Source organism: Camellia sinensis, chromosome 12, assembly GCF_055761805.1.
Source record: "Camellia sinensis isolate YWXY chromosome 12, ASM5576180v1, whole genome shotgun sequence".
Classification (NCBI taxonomy): domain Eukaryota; kingdom Viridiplantae; phylum Streptophyta; class Magnoliopsida; order Ericales; family Theaceae; genus Camellia; species Camellia sinensis.
Window position 1 is genome coordinate 99,016,851 of NC_138972.1, and position 20,218 is coordinate 99,037,068.

Below are 20,218 nucleotides of genomic sequence, written 5' to 3' on the forward strand. Positions count from 1 at the left end.
ACCGAGCTTCCTTGATCGATCAAGATCCGTTTGACATCGAATTCCTTGACGCGGAGTGTTACCACTAAGGCGTCATTGTGCGGTGTCTGAATGCGCTCCAAGTCCTTTGAAGAGAAGCTGATCACATCTTTCGCTTCCGTCTTCCCCCTCTTGAGCGCAGGCTGAACTGACAAAACTTCCCTTATGTGCTCTGCCTTCTTGATCATACCACAGAGCTCGCAAACTCGCGCCGGTTCCACTATGCCGTGGATGACATTCACAACCCCCTGTGGTGCATCTCGGTCATCCGGTCCCCGCGGATCAACCAGAACCTGATTTGCCTTATTGCCCCCATCAATGTAAAGATCCAGGTGCCCGGCTGCGACTAGCTCTTCCAAGTGTTGCCTCAAAGGCAGACAGTCCTCTGTTCGGTGGCCTCGCTCCCGATGAAATATGCAACGATACCGCGGATTGAAGCCTTTTTGTCCATCGCCTAACTTAGCGAGAAATCGGACATATTCCTCGTCTCGGATCTCGCTAAGTATGCGATAGATTGGAATCTTGAAGACCGTGGTTATGCCAGTTCGTGCCTTTAACCTTCTGTTTGCGTCGGTCACATTATCCCGGGGGTAGTCATCCCGGTCATTCCGACATCCTCTACCCCAGTTTTTGCGATTCGAACCACGGTCCGATTCCTCTGTTCGGTCGCTTGAGCGGCTGGACTCTTGCCGAACTACGTGCACTTTACCTGATGCCTTCTTGTCTGTTGCGACCGGAGTTGCCTTAACGGTAGATGCTGACGCATCATCCTCGACCCGGATGTGCTCATTGATGCGCTGCATGAGCTGGCCCATGGATGTCGGTTGGTGCATGGTAAGCGAGTCCCACAGTCTATATCCGACCGGGAGACCACGCTTGTATTGAGTGATTGCAAGGTTGACCGGGCAATCCAAGATCTCGTTGAAGGTCTCCCAATACTTGGAGTTATATGCCTTCAGCGTGTCGCTCGGTTCCATCTTGACACTTAGTAAGTGATCGACTTCTTTTGGTGTTTTTGTGTTGGTTTTGAAGCGTGTCACAAAGGCCTCGGCCAACTGATGCCACCTTTGTATGCTCCCTTTCGGCAACCTCTCGAACCACTTTAAGCCCAGCTTGCCTAAACTTGACGGGAAGATTAGGCACATAAGTCCGTCATTTCGCCTATGTCCGGCCATAACCTGTCGGAAGTAGCTCACATGCATGTAAGGATCGGTTTTTCCGTTGTAAAGTGTGAACTTAGGCTGGTGGAAGCTTGCCGGAAGCGGTGTTGTTTCTATTTCCAGGGAAAAAGGAGTGGCGCTCAGCCTGGCCAAGTCCGTATCTACAAAGAGTGGCGCTGCTTGGCGGGGTGGAGGCATTCCGACCTCCTCGCTGGCGTGAACCCCGTAGGATAGCCGTTGAAACGCCGGCACCCTTTGAGCCTCCTGTCGGCGAGCTCGTTCCTTCAAGACTTCCCGCAAATCCTCTGAGTGAGCGGAATATGAATACCTCGCCGTCATCACCGGACGCGATGGCTGGTAGGTGCTATCCTGCATGCTGGAATTTTTCACGTGAACTCCTGAATCACCAACTTTGTAGCTTCTGGTAATGGAAATGGATGGAGTGTGTCGCTGACTCTGACTGCCTGAACGGCGGGACGGGGTGCGCTCACTGTGGTCCACCACTCCATCTACACCCTTCCCCTTGACATGCCGCTTCAGATCCTCCATCTCTGCCGCCATTCACCGGATGACAGCGTCTTGGTCCCTCAACTTACTTTCCAGACGTCTGGCGTGTGAGTTTCTCCTCCGCCGATGACAGTCTGGACTCCGTGAATGTCCATGACTTCTTCCGCGCTTATCCCGCGCGTCTCCTGACTGTCTTCCGGTGGGTGTCCCCAAGTCTGCCATTGGACGGATGGCGGGAGGTCCTTCTCTCCTTCGGGTGAACTCCGGGGTGGCTCCGTCTATGGCAGACAACGGAAACTCGTCGTTGTTAGCCATGGACGGCGATCAGATGAGCCTGGAAGACAAGGTTTTGTCTGTCAAGCTTCCCACAGATGGCGCCAATTGTGCGGGGAGCAAATATTCAGGCAAGCCCGCACTCCTTTCTTCCAAGCTCCTGTCTGTCCAATCGACCTGCGAGCACAACAGCGGTGTGTGGCCGGAAAACCCCTCCGACGATCAAGTTAGACACACACACAGGGATAGAGAGAGAGAGAGAGAGGACTGAGTTGAGTGTTTAGTGTATGTCTCACCAAATGTTCATCTGTCTACGTATGGGGGGCGCAATCATGCTTATATACCTTCTGCGCCCCAAATCTACTCCCAGTGATCTCTCAACACGTGGCACTACTATCCCATCTATCAGCATAAACCTTGCTGAGCACCACCTAACCCAACTGCCTGCCCATGCTCCTGGGAGCTCGGCAGCCGAGCAATATCATCTCAGCCATCGTCTGCCATGCTGCGCTTCATGCCCAAGTACTCCAACAGCTAAGCTCAGATGAGGACCGGACTCGGTGGCATCTCGGCAAAGTTGAGCTCGGGACTACTCACACTTGTCTGCGGTCGACCTACCTGCCGAGCAAACAGGTACCTCGGTCCAACCTTGCCTTTCCTGGCAATGGACTTTCACCTGACCGGCTTCGCAACCACGGATCCTTGCAGCTCGGTCAATCAACGTGCTGCCTTAACCGAGCAGCTTTCATCAAGGCCGGGCCACACAACTTGGCCCAAAACCTGTTCGGCCCAAATCTGTCTGGCACAACACTGTCCGACCCAACTCTGTCCGGCCCAAATCTGTCCGGCACAAATTCCATATCATTAATCTCTCTCTCAACCTTGAAGTGTATTTTCAATTTGATGGTTCTGTTTAAATTTTTGTTAATTTTGTCTCAGTGTATAAAATTGACAAGTATACTGAAATTATTAATTTTAACCTCTAATTTAGACCGAAGGGAAAAATTGAAACTAGACTTAATGGGTAGGGATTAAATTGTTAAAATTGAAATTATAGGAGCTAAAGTGAAATTAGGGTCAAATTACAAGGGTGAAAAGTTTAATTAGCCCAATGATTGCTAGTGCAGTGTGCTTTGTCTTTTTATAGATGATCAGAATTCCGAATTACTGAATTGCTTGTTTATATGTGCAAATAATGAGTTAATCCTTTTAATTATTTTGGGTAAATTACACCGACATTCCTAGATTCAAAAAAAAAAATATAGTACCTACTACAATTTTGACATAATTGGCTAAAGGGACTAGAATTAATAGGTAAAATATACATTTTAATATAAAAGAGATAACAGTATGAATTTTTTATGATTGACGATTTTTTGAAGAAAATGAGAGTAAGTGTTATAAATTTAATCCTTTAAGGAAGTCTATTGTTTTTTTTTGTGGGTGAGGTAAATTTTATAAAACAAAACCAATGTGTACAAAGAGCAAACTTCCGTTCAAACAAAAGAAACAACTACTGAATTTGTGGGTAACAACTTAGATCAATCCACTACTATGACTCTCCTAATGAGACAAGTTGATAGACCAAAACTTTGGATAAGGCCCTTGTTCACCATATTATCATCAACTCTCCCCCAAGTAACTGTCTTCTTTCTAATATTAGTCTGAATCTTGCCAATTACTTCAAGTATTTGCTTTTCTTTCTGCTTAAAAATTCTTGCATTTCTTTCACTCAAATTTGATAGACTGCTGCAGATAGAGGGAGCTTATACAATCTTTGGCCAAATCTTTTAACCTGCTTGTGTTGCCCAGCCCATCGAATCTCTTGGTTAAAAGTAAATGGAGGTCTACTAATCCTCAACAACACAAGAAAGTGGCTCCAAATATTCTTTGTAAAATTGCAGCCAAAAAATAAATGGCAATGGTCCTCAGCAGCTTGTCCACACACTTTGAGCCAAACCCCATTTACAAACTTCATCCATATTAACTAATCTCCCAAGGGCTCCTAACCACAGAGTAAAAGACCACCTAGGAACATTGTGATTATACCAGATTATGTTTCCCCAGCGTACAATTTGTTGCTTTTCTCTGATGGCATCCCATGCTGATTTAATTGAGAATTGTTCATTGTTTGTAGCTACCTATTTCACCCTGTCTTCTTGCCCTGTCACTAGATTCATAGTTTCAGAAATTTGTTCAATTATCCTTTTCAGAGTCTCACTTTGTCTGGCAGGCCAGTGCCAAACACCATTCTGTATCGTAGTAGCCACTTTAGTGTTATGCGCAGGGGTCAGAGAAATAAACACCAAAACACACTCACAATAGAGAAAAAAACAAGATTTGCGTGGTTCAACAATGCAGCTACGTCCACGGGCAGCGAATTTCACTATATAGAGAGAAAATTACAAGAGTATTTCACTCACTCAATCCCTTACAAGTCACAATCTCAATACCTCACCTCACTCCCTTTAATAAATGCAGATTGAGAGGAATCAGTAACTTCAGGAAGCACCTTTTTTAATCTATTAGCAATAACCTTTGCAAAGCACTTGTAGGTAACATTGCAACAAGAAATAGGTCTAAAATCTTTACTAGAGCTGGGATTTTTCACCTTTGGGACTAAAGTTATTGTTGTACTGTGCCATGCTTTAAGCAAATTGCTTGAGTGGAAGAAAGACTTTACTGCAACCACTATGTCAGAACTCACCAGATCCCAGTTCTTCTGATAAAAACCAGCATCGTACCCATCAGGCCCAGGGGATTTATCTGCCTTGATACTGAACATAGCTCTCTTTACTTACTTCTTTTGTGACCTCCTTCATTAGCCTGTGCTTCATATTTTCTGATACTTTGGGCAATCCTATATGGTTTAGACTATCCATAGCTTCCTATTTCTGCCCAAATCTGGTACCTAAAAGAGACTTATAGTAATCAACAATTTCTGCCTTGATCATATCAGATGAATATAACACTCTGGCTTTGACACTAAGGATTTTGTTATAAATCCTATGAGCAGAAACTTTTTGATGAAAGAATTTAGTAATGTTATCTCCCAATTTCAACCACTTGACAGTCTATTTATGGAACTTACTATATTTTCTTTAAATTTTAGGAGAGGTTAGTGTAATTTATCCTATTATTTTTGAAGAAAGATAAATACTGTTTATTTATGGAAATTTTATTCTATGAGAGTATTAAACCTAGTTTCTGTCACAGTAGAAGAGCATTTGATGAATTTTGAGGTTTCTGATTTTGTTAAGCTGGGACTAGTCTGTACTGTTTCCACAATTTTAATTTCTCAACCAAAGATTAATAGAGCATAATTTTGTTGTTGTTTTGTTTGTTACATTAGTTATGAAACCGTGCATCTTTGGGTAACTGTGTGAGCACTTATGCAGACAGGGTTTTTCAACAAGTCCCACTTCTCTTCCATCTTTTATATGAGAGAAATATCGGCATGGACACAATCTTCATTCATTCCCTCTATATTTTTTCCGTCATCATGTCTTAAAAAGGTATATCACGTGTTTGTTTCTTCAACTTAAGGTATATGTTATATGTTATTGTAATTTGTTTCTTTTTTTCATTTCCATCAGGTCTTACTTTTTGCTTAGATCTCATTAACATGCGTATTTGGTTTTAGAGTTTCCACTCCAACTTGTATACCAAATTTGTGGTGTTTACATTAGTTAATATTTCTCATTGTGAGGGAACATGCCTAACACACTCTCAAACACAAAATTTATAAAGAAAGAATGAAATTTTTTATTTTTTAAGATTTCAAACTTGTTAATTTCACTTCTTACTACGGTCGAATATATGAATTTACAATGTTTCTTTTTCCTTTTTCTTTTTCTTTTTTCTTATTTACTACTTCTTATGACATTCTTGTATTATAATGCTTTTGGATGAAGGATCTTATAAGCCATGTAAATTGGAATAATTAAATTTAGAAAATTTATTGTTTGGTTAGACTACCTATATTTGGCAGAAATCCACAATCTTTGTACTCTGAATTTTGTCTTAACAATATAAAAATAATTTCTATTTTGAGAGGATTGCAATAGTGTATTTGAGACCTAACCTAAAAATCTCTTATTTACATTCTCTCGAGAATGTAGAATCGCCATATATGTTTTTATCTAATTTTGAGAGGATTGCAATTTTCTTGAAGCCTAGCTTTTTTCAATTGCCATGTGTTTCTTAGTGGCAATTGCAATCTTCTTATATTTTCTCCAACAAGATACTACCAAAGTTGTGCCAAACCTACAAGTTTCATTTTAGCAAATCTAGCTTTCCAATCATTCGTCCAATCATAGCAATCAAAAATTTCTTGAATTGAAGCAAGTCAATTAGAGAACGCCATAGGATCGTCCCTTCCTTTAAGATCTAGAACTTGTTTCACATGGGGTATGCCATATTGTGGTATATAGGATCTCCCACTTTGTAAGAACATAGTGGTGAAACCTTAAGCTCTAATACCAAAATGATGCAGGATGAGTAAGGATAGTAGCAAAAGTGGGTTTTTGGGGCTAATTTGCAATAACAGTATAGAGGTTCTAACCAACTTGATCCACTAGCAAGCGCAGCCCTGACCATAGGCCCACAAGGCCATGGCTTAGGGTCCCTCAAAATAAGCCCAAAAAAGGGGCTCCCTCCAATTATAATTTAATGTGATATATTAGGTATGTTAAGTCCAAAAAAATTTGAAAAGGCCCAAACTAACTTAAAATAAATTGGTCCATTAAAAAATTAAAAGGCCTAGCACTGCAGCCTAACAAAGCAGCAATTTGAAAGGCCCAACAATTAAACTAATTCTTAATTCCTAACAATTAAAGGCCAACAGTGAAGGCCCACTTTGACAGCAGCTTGAAAGGCCTATCTAATTTCTAAGCCTACTACCTTCCCTTAGTCCAATTTTCCCTACAGCTTGTTTTATAGCACACTAGCAGCCCAAGCCAACCAAGCAACAAAGCAGCAGCACCCAACAAGGCAGAGCAGCAGCACATGCATTTTTTTTTTCTTCTTTCTATTCAATTAATTAAATATTTGTCTTGTCTTTTGCTCAATTAATTACTATTATAATATTGGTATTTACATCATCAAGAAGAATTTGTTTGAGTTTAATAGTTCACATCACATAATTTAAATGTTTTGTGTTTTGTTAAGTGGTGGTGGTACTCTTGCTTTGAATTTTGATCTAAAAAAATATTTTGATCTCAGCTCATCATGACTTTTAAAAGAAATTATCCGTCTGGATTGGCAAAAAGGAAAAAGAAGTAAAGAGTCGAAAAATTAGTCGAGTGTCAAAGAGGAGCTATTGTAATGCTAAGTATTTTTTGTGATTTTAATACAAATATTTTATCCTTTACCTTAAATTTTTTTTTTCATTCAAAGAAAAAAAAAATGTGAAGGGCCCCAAAAATTTATTAGTTGATTATCGGCTTTGAGCCCCTGAAATCTCAGGACCGGGCCTGTCCACTAGAGAAACCATGAACGATCCCTACATCTCTCGTTAGCAAATATAAAAATTACCAAAATACCCTTGACTTGAAAACCCTAGAAAACTTAAAGTAACCATAATATATGACTCTAAAAATACTATAAACATGATTATATATGGCTTCTAATCTACTCCTCTTTGAAATCATGCTAATTTTTAAATATCATCACTTCTTTGAATTTAATTTCCTTGAACTTCTTATACTATGCTCTACATCAATATAATTCAAGAGGGATATGATTTTTAGTAAATTGCATGTCAAATATCTCTTAACCATAGAGATTAGGGTCTCCAAACTCACAGATTTTTGTAAAAGGAAATTGAAAAATCTAGAAATTCCCTAGATATTGATTTGTAATTATGTATCAATTTTAATCAGTAAATAACAATCACAATCAAACAATCAAAGGCAACAACGATTTTACGTGAAAAAATCACAATTAGAGCGCCTCCAATTGTGATAAAAAAAACCACGGGCAAAAGCCACAAAACAATCCACTAAAAAGACATAAATGAATTACACAGGTATACTCTCAATTACCTAGCGAATCCACGTCCAAATTGAACCAACCCCTATGTGCCTCTTCTAGCCCCGTCTTCAACTCGGAATGGTCTTGCCCAACGTTGAATCCACGACGCCGATGTTGAATCACGACGATGAGTCACTCCAGAATCCACCAAAGCTTCAGGCTCAGATTCTCCAGAATCCACCGAAGAACAACTTTTTCTTTTGTATAGAATAAACAAACAAACCTTTGATGTATACTTCTTAAACCATGAGTTGAATACTCAATCAAACATCAAAGAAAACTAGCAAAATAGCCCCAGATATAAACCCTAATATCCAAGAAGAAGATTTGGAAGCGTAACCCTAAAATCTGACTGAAACACATTTATAGCAATCTGTTCCACAATCTCCGCTCGAGTGCCGGAATGGCTGCTCGAGCGGAAAAAAACATCTCCCAGTATTTTTGCAGGCGATCAAACTTCTGGAACCAAGGATTCTCCACTCGAGCGGGGGAATGTCCACGCAAATGGACAAGAAACTTCGAATGCACATTTACATTTTGCTTTGGGGCGCTGCCCCTCAACCCCGTCGTGGCACTGCCCCTCAGCCCGATCCCCGTCATAGTCAGCGAAGTGGTAAACATGAAAGAACTATCTTCTGAAACTTCTCTACAAGTGTAGCTTGGCTTTTCGCGCTCCCTTTCGAAAGAATGAATAGCCTTTACAATTCGGACTCCACTTATGTGTTGGTTTTGATTCTGATTTCACAAGTGCAATGTGAAACAGTGAAAACACAAAAAGAGTCAAAATCCGGCAATTTCTTTTGAAAAATTGATGTTTGAATCAAATGCCAAAAAATAGACTGCTTTTCCAGATATCAGAGTCACCACCTAAATATTTATTTTAGAAAATTTAGGAAACCCATGACTCGTGCCAAAGGCCATTAGTCCGTCATTACCAAAGTGTCTTAGTTCGGGAACTTAGGTATGAGAGGGGAAAGTCAATAATTGAACATCCTATTCACCCGATCAAAGATCGGCCTCTACTAATCATGATGTGGTTTTTATGTACAGTATATGCTCTTATTCTATATGTAACATATGTCACGACCCAAACCCGCCCCTATGGGTTTAGCACCGTAACCGGCCAGTAATCCGAGATTATCGAAGGCCTGCTTAACAGTAATACAGTAAAACAGAGTATAGGGGCATGGCGGAAGCCAAAACAGTAAATAAACAATGTCCAATGAGCTGTGACAGTCTGTATGCAAAAGACTTTTTCATACATATATGTAGTCAGTGACAAAACAGTATGTACATATATACAGTCATTCAGTTCAGGGACCTAATCCCTATTAAACATTACGGTAACAGTCTACAGTTTACAAAACAGAACAGAAGGGGGAAAACTAAAACACCCCATAGCCTTAGCTTGACAGGCTCGGAACCTCGCAGTGAGGCACATAGGTTGGCTCGACAAAACTGGAGTTTACCCCGACGCTTGGTGCCTGTACACCTACATATATATATGAGCAGTGAGCTAAAGCCCAGTGAATAACGTAATGCGTAAAGAGGTTAAGAATGAATGTCCTTACAGTAATGAAAATAGTTCGTTAATTCAGTATATCAGTCATTCAGTCATACGTGGTACATCCATTTGCATAACGGTACAGTAAACAGTAGGTCTTAAAAGACCGAACAGTAAATGATGGCCATCAATCAGTAAACAGTAGTGGTTCCAACAAGGGAACCGACAGAGATCTCTGTAACAGTAACAGTAAACAGTAGTTGTTAAGGATGTCACAATACAGTTTAGAATATAGGACATACATTCATTCAATTAACAGTATCAGTTCAGAAAACAGTACAGTTCAATTGTTCATAAGATAATCATTTTGAACATATCTTTACACAGTTGTTACTCACAGAGTTCTGGGCTACAGTAAAGCTAGAGCGCGTCCCCAGTCGCCAACCCTACACAGTTTACAAATTGAACACACACTAAGCTACACAGTTGGAAAAGATAATAACTTAATCCCTAATTTGCCTCGGTGTGTTCTACATCTATATCCTCATTAAAATGTTTTAAACTAGGCCTAAGAATGCCTAGGATGGGATGAGGATGCAAAGATGCACTTAGAAAACATTTTCAGAATTTTCAGAAAACAGAGGTCCTGCTCGAGCTTGAATGCAGACAAAGGTATCCGCTTACCGCTCGAGCGTAGAATTTACCGCTCGAGCGTTCCGCAAAACAGGACAAAAGTACTGCATGTGTGAAAATCACGCTCGATTGGGCGCTCGATAGCCGCTCGAGCGTAAAATAGAAGGTCCCGCTCGAGCGCTAATTACCCCGTTCGAGCGGACTTCAAAACAGTGCAAAGTGCTGGGAGCACGAATTTCACGCTCGAGCGCCAGTAACCCCGCTCGAGCGTGAGTCCAAATTCTGGAAATTCCAGATTTGAACTTCAAGCTCAAAACCAAGTTCAAATGTACAATTTCGATCCTCTTGGGCCAATTTTCCAGAAAACATTCCAAAACTCATAATTTAACATGATTCCAAAGCTCAATTGTAAAATCAAAGCCCAAGGGTGTTCAATTCAAACCCAATTTCAAACCAATTTTCATGAACAAGATGAACATGTAACATGCATGGACTTAAATCATTTCAAAGCTTTAAATACAAGCTCAAATGAGCTAACTCTTACAAAAACATGATAAATTCATGGTCTACTCTCAAAATATAGACATGCAAGTGAGGAATGATGAATTACAACTTCAAAACTTATCAATATGCACATGCATGCAACAATTGAGCTCTAATTCAACAATTTGAGCCATATATTGGCTCTAGACTTTAACTTTGCTCAAAACCATGCCAGAACAAGCTAAACACAACAATGAGAGGTTGAATTCTCTTACCTAAGTCTCCAATACAAGGTGATGAAGCTTAATTTGCAACCTATATTCCAATTCTTCAAGCCAAAGCACAAAATCAAGTTGAATTCACTCCAAACCTCTCACTCTCCTCTTTTGGTCGGTTGTGATGTTCAATTGTGGCTAATGAAATGTTGCCTAAGTATATAATAAGTCTCAAATATGGTTCATCTAGTGGGCCACTAGTGTGGTGTTTTGGTAATTAAGCCAAACTATGCAATTTATCAATATTTAATCTAATTTAATCATAACAAATCAGTTTTCAGATAAATATACCATAAAATCACATAAATTCTACTGATCATGAAACACTAATCAATTTCTGGTTCGGCCGCCGATAAGGTCTTCAATTTGTGGTTTAAACATAAAAACATAAACAGATAATCAAACAGTCAAACAGATAGATAATGCATTTAAACAGATACAGTCAATCAATCAATTTCAGATTTCAATCAGTCAGTTCAGTTTTTCAATCAGTTCAATACTTTTCATAATCAGTCTCAGTTTAGCAGTAATCGGTAGTTTATCGGTAGACAGTGGTGAAGGTTGTTACAGTCTCCTCTCCTTGAAAAGAGTTTAGTCCTCTAAACTTGAGTTACCTTCGTTTTGGAAGAAAACAGGATTCAGTGGAAACAGTTCAGGATATCTTTTGGCCATGTCATCTTCCCTTTCCCAAGTGGCATACACGTCACCATGGTTTTGCCAGTCGACTTTCACTAACGAGATCTCTTGGTTTCTCAACTTCTTGATTCGTCTGTTTACAATTTGAATAGGCCGTTCCTCGTAAGTGTAGTCATCACTCAGCACTACACGAGTAGGCTCTATCACATGGAAAGGATCCCAGAGGTAGTCCCTCAACATAGAAATGTGGAAGACGTTGTGCATATGCTCCATTTCAGGAGGAAGCGCAACTTGATACGCCACCGGATTGATTTTCTCAATAATCTCATATGGTCTGACGTATCTCGGCGCTAACTTGCCTTTGACTCCAAAACGAGTCTGGCCTTTCATCGGTGTCACTTTCACAAACACGTGATCACCCACTTCATATTCTTTATCCCGTCTTCTGACATCAGCATAACTTTTCTGTCTGCTCTGTGCGATTTTCAGTCTCTGTTGTATCAATTTCACTTTCTCAGTCGTTTCATATACAATCTCGGGCCCAAGCAAAGGCCCATCTCCAACTTCTGCCCAGCAAATCGGAGATCTAAATTTTCTGCCATACAATGCCTCGAAAGGCGCTATACCAATACTTGAATGATAACTGTTGTTGTAGGCGAATTCAGCCAATGGCAAATGGTTTTCCCAGTTTCCCTGAAAATCAAGGACACACATTTTCAGTAAATCCTCCAGAGTCTGGATGGTCCTTTCTGACTGGCCATCGGTCTGAGGATGATAAGCACTACTCAGTCTCAATTCAGTACCCAATGCAGTCTGTAAGCTTTGCCAAAATCTCGATGTAAACTTCGAATCCCTGTCAGAAACAATGGACACAGGCACTCCATGCAGTCTAACAATTTCATCAATATAGAGTATAGCCAATTTGTTCACATTATAAATTGTCTTAACAGGTAAGAAGTGAGCAGATTTAGTCAGTCTATCAACAATAACCCAAATTGAGTCCATACCTTTACTGGAGCGGGGCAATCCCACAATAAAATCCATGGTGATATGTTCCCATTTCCACTCCGGTATAGGTAAGGGCTGCAATAAGCCTACGGGTCGTTGATGTTCGGCTTTAACTTGTTGGCAATGAAAACATTTCGATACAAAATTAGCAATTTCTTTCTTCATTCCCGGCCACCAGAAATTCAGTTTCAGGTCTTGGTACATTTTCGTATTCCCCGGATGGATGAAAAATTTTGAATTGTGGCCTTCTTGCAGAACTCTTCTTTTCAGTTCAGTATCATTCGGTACACACAGTCTTTCTTGAAATTTCAGTACATTCTTTTCAAATTTGAAACCCGGCCTTGGTTTAGTTTCCCTTTCTTCGATGATCTTCTTCAAGAAGTCATCCGATTATTGTTTCTCTTTAATTTCTTCAATCAGTGCCGGTTGAGCAGTGAATAGTAGCTATTGTTCCACCTTGTTCTCGTAAAACAATTTCAACTCCAAATTTTTCAAAGTCACAAAGTAATTCTTTCTGCCCGGTAAGCAAATAGGCTAAGTTTCCATTTGATTTCCGGTTCAGTGCATCGGCAACGGTATTGGCTTTCCGGGGATGGTACAAAATCTGTAGGTCATAGTCTTTAATCAGTTCTAGCCATCTCCGTTGTCTCATGTTCAGTTCTTTCTGTGTGAAGAAATATTTCAAACTCTTGTGGTCGATATATACTTCACATGTCGCCCCATATAAATAGTGACGCCAGATTTTCAGTGCAAATACTACTGCAGCAAGTTCCATATCATGGGTCGGATAGTTCTTTTCATGCGGTCTCAGTTGTCGAGAAGCATAAGTAATAACTCTCCCATTCTGCATTAAAACACACCCCAAACCCTTATGAGAAGCATCACTAAATACAGTATAACCATCCGTACCTGAAGGAAGGGTAAGAACCGGTGCAGTAACAAGTCGAGTTTTCAACTCTTGAAATGCTGATTCCCTTTGGTCAGTCCAGTTAAATGATATCCCCTTCTGAGTTAACTGAGTCAACGGTAAGGCAATTTTGGAGAAATCTTTGACAAATCTTCTATAATATCCAGCCAAACCCAAAAAGCTTCGGACTTCGGCCACATTTGTTGCTCTAGGCCAGTTTACGACAGCTTCAATTTTCTGTGGATCAATGGAAATTCCATCTTTGCTAACAACATGCCCCAAAAACATAACATGATCAAGCCAAAATTCACATTTAGATAGTTTAGCATAAAGTTTTTGTTCTCTTAGGGTCTGCAGGGCAAGTCTCAGATGATGTTCATGTTCTTCTATACTTTTAGAGTAAATCAATATGTCATCTATGAATACAACTATAAAATCATCAAGGTATGGGTTAAAGATTCTGTTCATGAGGTCCATAAATGCAGCAGGTGCATTGGTAACTCCGAAAGGCATAACTAAAAATTCTTAATGTCCATACCTCGTTCGAAAAGCAGTTTTGTCAATGTCTTCTAGTTTAACTTTCAATTGATGGTATCCGGATCTGAGATCAATCTTAGAGAAAACTTGAGCACCTTGTAACTGATCAAACAAGTCATCGATACGCGGTAATGGGTATTTATTTTTCACAATTACCTTATTCAGTTCACGGTAGTCAATACACAGTCTCAGTGAGCCGTCTTTCTTCTTCACAAATGAAACAGGAGCGCCCCATGGCGAAGTGCTAGGTCTGATGAACTTCTTATCTAACAGTTCTTGCAGTTGCACTTTTAATTCTTTCAGTTCAGTTGGAGCCATTCGGTAAGGAGCTTTAGATACTGGCTGCGTTCCCGGAATCACATCAACGGTGAATTCAATCTCCCTGTCAATCAAATCCCCTGACAGATTTTCTGGAAAAATATCTGAAAATTCTCTGACTATAGGAATACTGTTCACATTAACACTATCATCAGTAGATACAGTCAATACAGAACACAGATATCCCTTACATCCCTTTCTAATCAATTTAACAGCTTTCACAGATGAAATCAAATACGGAGGAGGTACTACTCCAACCCCATTAAACACAAATTCGGGTAAACCCAGTGGACGGAAAACTACTTGTTTCGTTACACAGTCTATGGTAGCCTGGTATTTCGTTAACCAGTCCATTCCTAATATTACATCAAAATGATCAATGTTCAGGGGCAGTAAGTCAATAAACAAATGTGCATCTCCAACAATAATTTCACAAGCAGGGTACATATATGCACAGGTCATAGATCCCCCAATGGGTACAGCCAACAGATAATTCATGGGTTCTAACGGTCTATTCAATTTTCGCGAAAAAGCATGCGATACATACGAATGTGTAGACCCCGAATCAATCAGTACATATGCATTTTGAGTACAAATAGAGAGGATACCTGACACAACGGTCTCAGTATTTTGTACGTCTCCCGGTACTAGGGCGAACACTCGGCCCTACCTCATAGGCTCTTTCCCAGTAGCTTTAGGGTTCGGTTTTGGTGCAACAGTTGATGTTGCTACGCTTGGTACAGCTTTACTATTGGCTTGTGGAGAAGAGGTGCAATCTTTAACCATGTTGCCCACCTTGCCACACTTGTAACAGGCGCCAGATATTTTATAACAAACCCCTTTGTGCTTCTTGCTACACTCAGAACAGGGTGGTATGAAACCACACCCTTGGCTGGGGCTAGTTGTTGACCCCGTATTCTGTTTCTTGCTCAATGGGTCATGCTTGCCTTTCTTGAATTTAAAACCCTGCCTTTTACCATGCCATTCAGACGCTGGTGTTTCAGTTTTCAGTGCCTCGATGTTCGATTCGGCCATCAAGGCTCGGTCAAGAACATTTACATAATTCGGTAGCTTCAAAACAATAATTCTGTCCAGTATTGCAACATTAAGGCCGCCTTCAAACTTTCTGGCCTTCTTATAATCAGTGTCCACCATATGTGGTGCATATCTAGCAAGCTCGGTGAACTTCGTTTCATATTCAGTAACGGACATTGTGCCCTATCTCAGCTGTTCAAATTTAGTTACTTTTATGTCCCTAACACACTGAGGGAAGTACTTTTCAAGGAAGGCTCCTTTGAATTGAGCCCAAGTCATAACAGTATTGTTATCACGGATAAGCATCCACCACCTTCTAGCTTCTTCTTGCAGAGTAAAGGTGGCTAATAGCACTTTATGTGCTTCGGAGCACGGAAAAACCTCAAACAATTTTTCTGTCTCGAGAACCCATGCTTCAGCTTTTAACGGTTCAAGGCTTCCCTAGAAGGATGGCGGTTTCATTTTGCTGAACTTATGGGTGAGAGCAATTATGTCCCCATCATTAACATTCACATTCTGCTCTGACTGTACCGGAGGAGGAGCTGGGGGCTGTTGATTCTGTTGTTGATCTAGTTTTTCAGCTATTAGTTCCATCATTCTTTCGAGTCTTTCCATTCTTGCCTTAGAGGATGAGGATTCAGATTCATTTGCAGTTCTCGCATTATCCATTTCACTATAGGCAGTTATAACAGTTATCAACATAGGCAGTCATTTGTTTAAACAGATTAAAACATTAGCATATATTCAGTCATGTCATAGCCACACACATATCATGCTCAGGTAATGCCCTAATCGCTTTTCTAGGACATCCTATAGCTCATTTGGACACGTGTGTGCGGTATAACTCGTGGTAAGTATCACTCTGATACCACTCTGTCACGACCCAAACCCGCCCCTATGGGTGTAGCACCGTAACCGGCCAGTAATCCGAGATTACCAAAGGCCTGCTTAACAGTAATACAGTAAAACAGAGTACAGGGGCATGGCGGAATCCAAAATAGTAAATAAAAAATGTCCAATGAGCTGTGACAGTCTGTATGCAAAGGACTTTTTCATACATATATGCAGTCAGTGACAAAACAGTATGTACATATATACAATCATTCAGTTCAGGGACCTAATCCCTATTAAACAGTACGGTAACAGTTTACAGTTTACAAAACAGAACAGAAGGGAGAAAACTAAAACACCCCATAGCCTTAGCTTGACAGGCTCGGAACCTCGCAGTGAGGCACATAGGTTGGCTCAACAGAACTGGAGTTTAGCCCGACGCTTGTAGCTGCGGTCTGGTGCCTGTACACCTACATATATATATGAGCAGTGAACTAAAGCCCAGTGAATAATGTAATGCGTAAAGAGGTTAAGAATGAATGTCCTTACAGTAATGAAAACAATTCGTTAATTCAGTATATCAGTCATTCAGTCATACGTGGTACATCCATTAGCATAACAGTACAGTAAACAGTAGGTCTTAAAAGACCGAACAGTAAATGATGGCCATCAATTAGTAAACAGTAGTGGTTCCAACAAGGGAACCGACAGAGATCTCTGTAATAGTAACAGTAACAGTAAATAGTAGTTGCTAAGGATGCCACAATACAGTTTAGAATATAGGACATACATTCATTCAATTAACAGTATCAGTTCAGAAAACAGTACAGTTCAATTGTTCAGAAGATAATCATTTTGAACATATCTTTACACAGTTGTTACTCACAGAGTTCTGGGCTACAGTAAAGCTAGAGCGTGTCCCTAGTCGCCAACCCTACACAGTTTACAGATTGAACACACACTAAGCTACACAGTTGGGAAAGATAATAACTTAATCCCTTATTTGCCTCGGTGTGTTCTACATCTATATCCTCATTAAAATGTCTTAAACTAGGCCTAAGAATGCCTAGGATGGGATGAGGATGCAAAGATGCACTTAGAAAACATTTTCAGAATTTTCAGAAAACAGAGGTCCCGCTCGAGCGTGAATGCAGACAAAGGTATCCGCTCGAGCGTAGAATTTACTGCTCGAGCGTTCCGCAAAATAGGGCAAAAGTACTGCATGTGTGAAAATCACGCTCGATTGGGCGCTAGATAGCCGCTCGAGCGTAAAACACAAGGTCCCGCTCGAGCGCTAATTACCCCGTTCGAGCGGACTTCAAAACGGTGCAAAGTGCTGGGAGCACGAATTTCATGCTCGAGCGCCAGTAACCCTGCTCGAGCGTGAGTCCAAATTCTGGAAATTCCAGATTTGAACTTCAAGCTCAAAACCAAGTTCAAATGTACAAATTTCGATCCTCTTGGGCCAATTTTCCAGAAAACATTCCAAAACTCATAATTTAACATGATTCCAAAGCTCAATTGTAAAATCAAAACCCAAGGGTGTTCAATTGAAACCCAATTTCAAACCAATTTTCATGAACAAGATGAACATGTAACATGCATGGACTTAAATCATTTCAAAGCTTTAAATACAAGCTCAAATGAGCTAACTCTTACAAAAACATGATAAATTCATGGTCTACTCTCAAAATATAGACATGCAAGTGAGGAATGATGAATTACAACCTCAAAACTTATCAATATGCACATGAATGCAACAATTGAGCTCTAATTCAACAATTTGAGCCATATGTTGGCTCTTGACTTTAACTTTGCTCAAAACCATGCAAGAACAAGCTAAACACAACAATGAGAGGTTGAATTCTCTTACCTAAGTCTCCAATACAAGGTGATGAAGCTTAATTTGCAACCTATATTCCAATTCTTCAAGCCAAAGCACAAAATCAAGTTGAATTCACTCCAAACCTCTCACTCTCCTCTTTTGGTCGGTTGTGATGTTCAATTGTGGCTGATGAAATGTTGCCTAAGTATATAATAAGGCTCAAATATGGTTCATCTAGTGAGCCAGTAGTGTGGTGTTTTGGTAATTAAGCCAAACTATGCAATTTATCAATATTTAATCTAATCTAATCATACCAAATCAGTTTTCAGATAAATATACCACAAAATCACATAAATTCTACTGATCATGAAACACTAATCAATTTCTGGTTCGGCCGCCGATAAGGCATTCAATTTGCGGTTTAAACATAAAAACATAAGCAGATAACCAAACAGTCAAACAGATAGATAATGCTTTTAAACAGATACAGTCAATCAATCAGTTTCAGATTTCAATCAGTCAGTTCAGTATTTCAATCAGTTCAATTACTTTTCATAATCAGTCTCAATTTAGCAGTAATCGGTAGTTTATTGGTAGACAGTGGTGAGGGTTATTACAACATACAAGTATAGACTAATTTCATGAAAAGTTGGAACGTTTGAGTCCATGTTTGTTTTGAAAAAAATGTTTTGAATATGTATCACTGAAAATGGTGATCTCATATATACATGAATCAAAGTATCCCAATTCAAGTGATTAGCCTTCATTCACATGCATTCAAACAGGTATATCAAGTAAGCATTTAGCTTCATGGTAATATGTTTGATATGAAAGTAATCACACTTATGGAATATGCTAAAGCATAAAAACTTACCTTATGTCCGAAGGCGAGTCAAAAGAAAGTAAATAGTTAGAAAAAATATATGATCCTAATTAATGCGATATGGCTAATGCAACACATACAACATGCAAGTAATAAGCTCGGCTACTACCATGGCATACGAGTCAATTCAAGGCATGTGATAGAGCATGTATTCAAGTAAAGAGTTTGAATTTGACATTTGAATAATATGATGAGACGAACTTTTATGCATGCAAAACGAATGGATGCAAGTCATGGAAATGCTAATTTGAAAATATAATGTCCTTAACCTAACCATCATAAGCAGTGAAATAAAAGGGAGAAAGAATGGGGGTTGGAAGACATACAAGTTATTACATATTTGTCCTCGCGAAGGAGGGTCCGAATGTCCAAATGTCCGAATAAATAATTATTACAAAACCGAATGAATAATAAATGAAAGGGGCTGTCTAATTTATTACAATAAACCCTGACTCAATAAACTTGGTATAACGTTCGACCGAATTCAATTAATCATATTGTTTCTTTATGTCGGTTGTAATCCAATTTTAACCAATTTTATTAGCCTCTTTTATTACCTTTCCATTTCTTTATCTTTTCTCCTGTTTGTGCAAAAGTGATATTTACGTCCACTAAGTCCAAAATGCAATAAAGAGAAACAAGTATCAACTTAACCCGAGAAAATTTTCTTCGGGGGAAATTACAAAGGAAAAGTCAAACTTATTTACAAGCGATAAGGGATTCCAAGTTAAACTCAAGATGTGAAACAAGGACTAGTCAAACTCAAAAGAGTGATAATGACTTAGAAAAATCCAAACTTGAGTGATAATGACTTGAAACCCAAACTTGATAATAAGTGATAATGACACTTTCCTTTGTGATTTCCAAGGGTCAATTAGTCCCTTAAAAGTAAACACACTGATGAATAAAGAGAAATGAAAAATAAAAGATTGTGCTTTAGTATAAGAATATGTATACATTTGGGGTAGTGAACCTCCAAAGAATTTAAACCGTTAAGTATAGAGCTTTTTATGCCTTTGGTAGTAAATGTCCTAAGAGATTAAATCAGTGAGCATAGAACGTTGTATACTTTTGGTAATGAACTTCTTAAGTATAAAACATTTTATGCCTTTGGTAGTGAATCTCTAAGGAGATTAAACCATTAAGCATAAAACGTTTTATACCTTTGGTAATGAACCTCCTAAGCATAAAACGTTTTATGCCTTTGGTAGTGAATCTCCAAAGAGATTAAATCATTAAGCATAGAGCGTTTTATACCTTTAGTAATGCACCTCCTAAGCATAAAACGTTTTATGCCTTTGCTAGTGAATCTCCAAAGAGATTAAACCATTAAGCATAGAACGTTTTATACC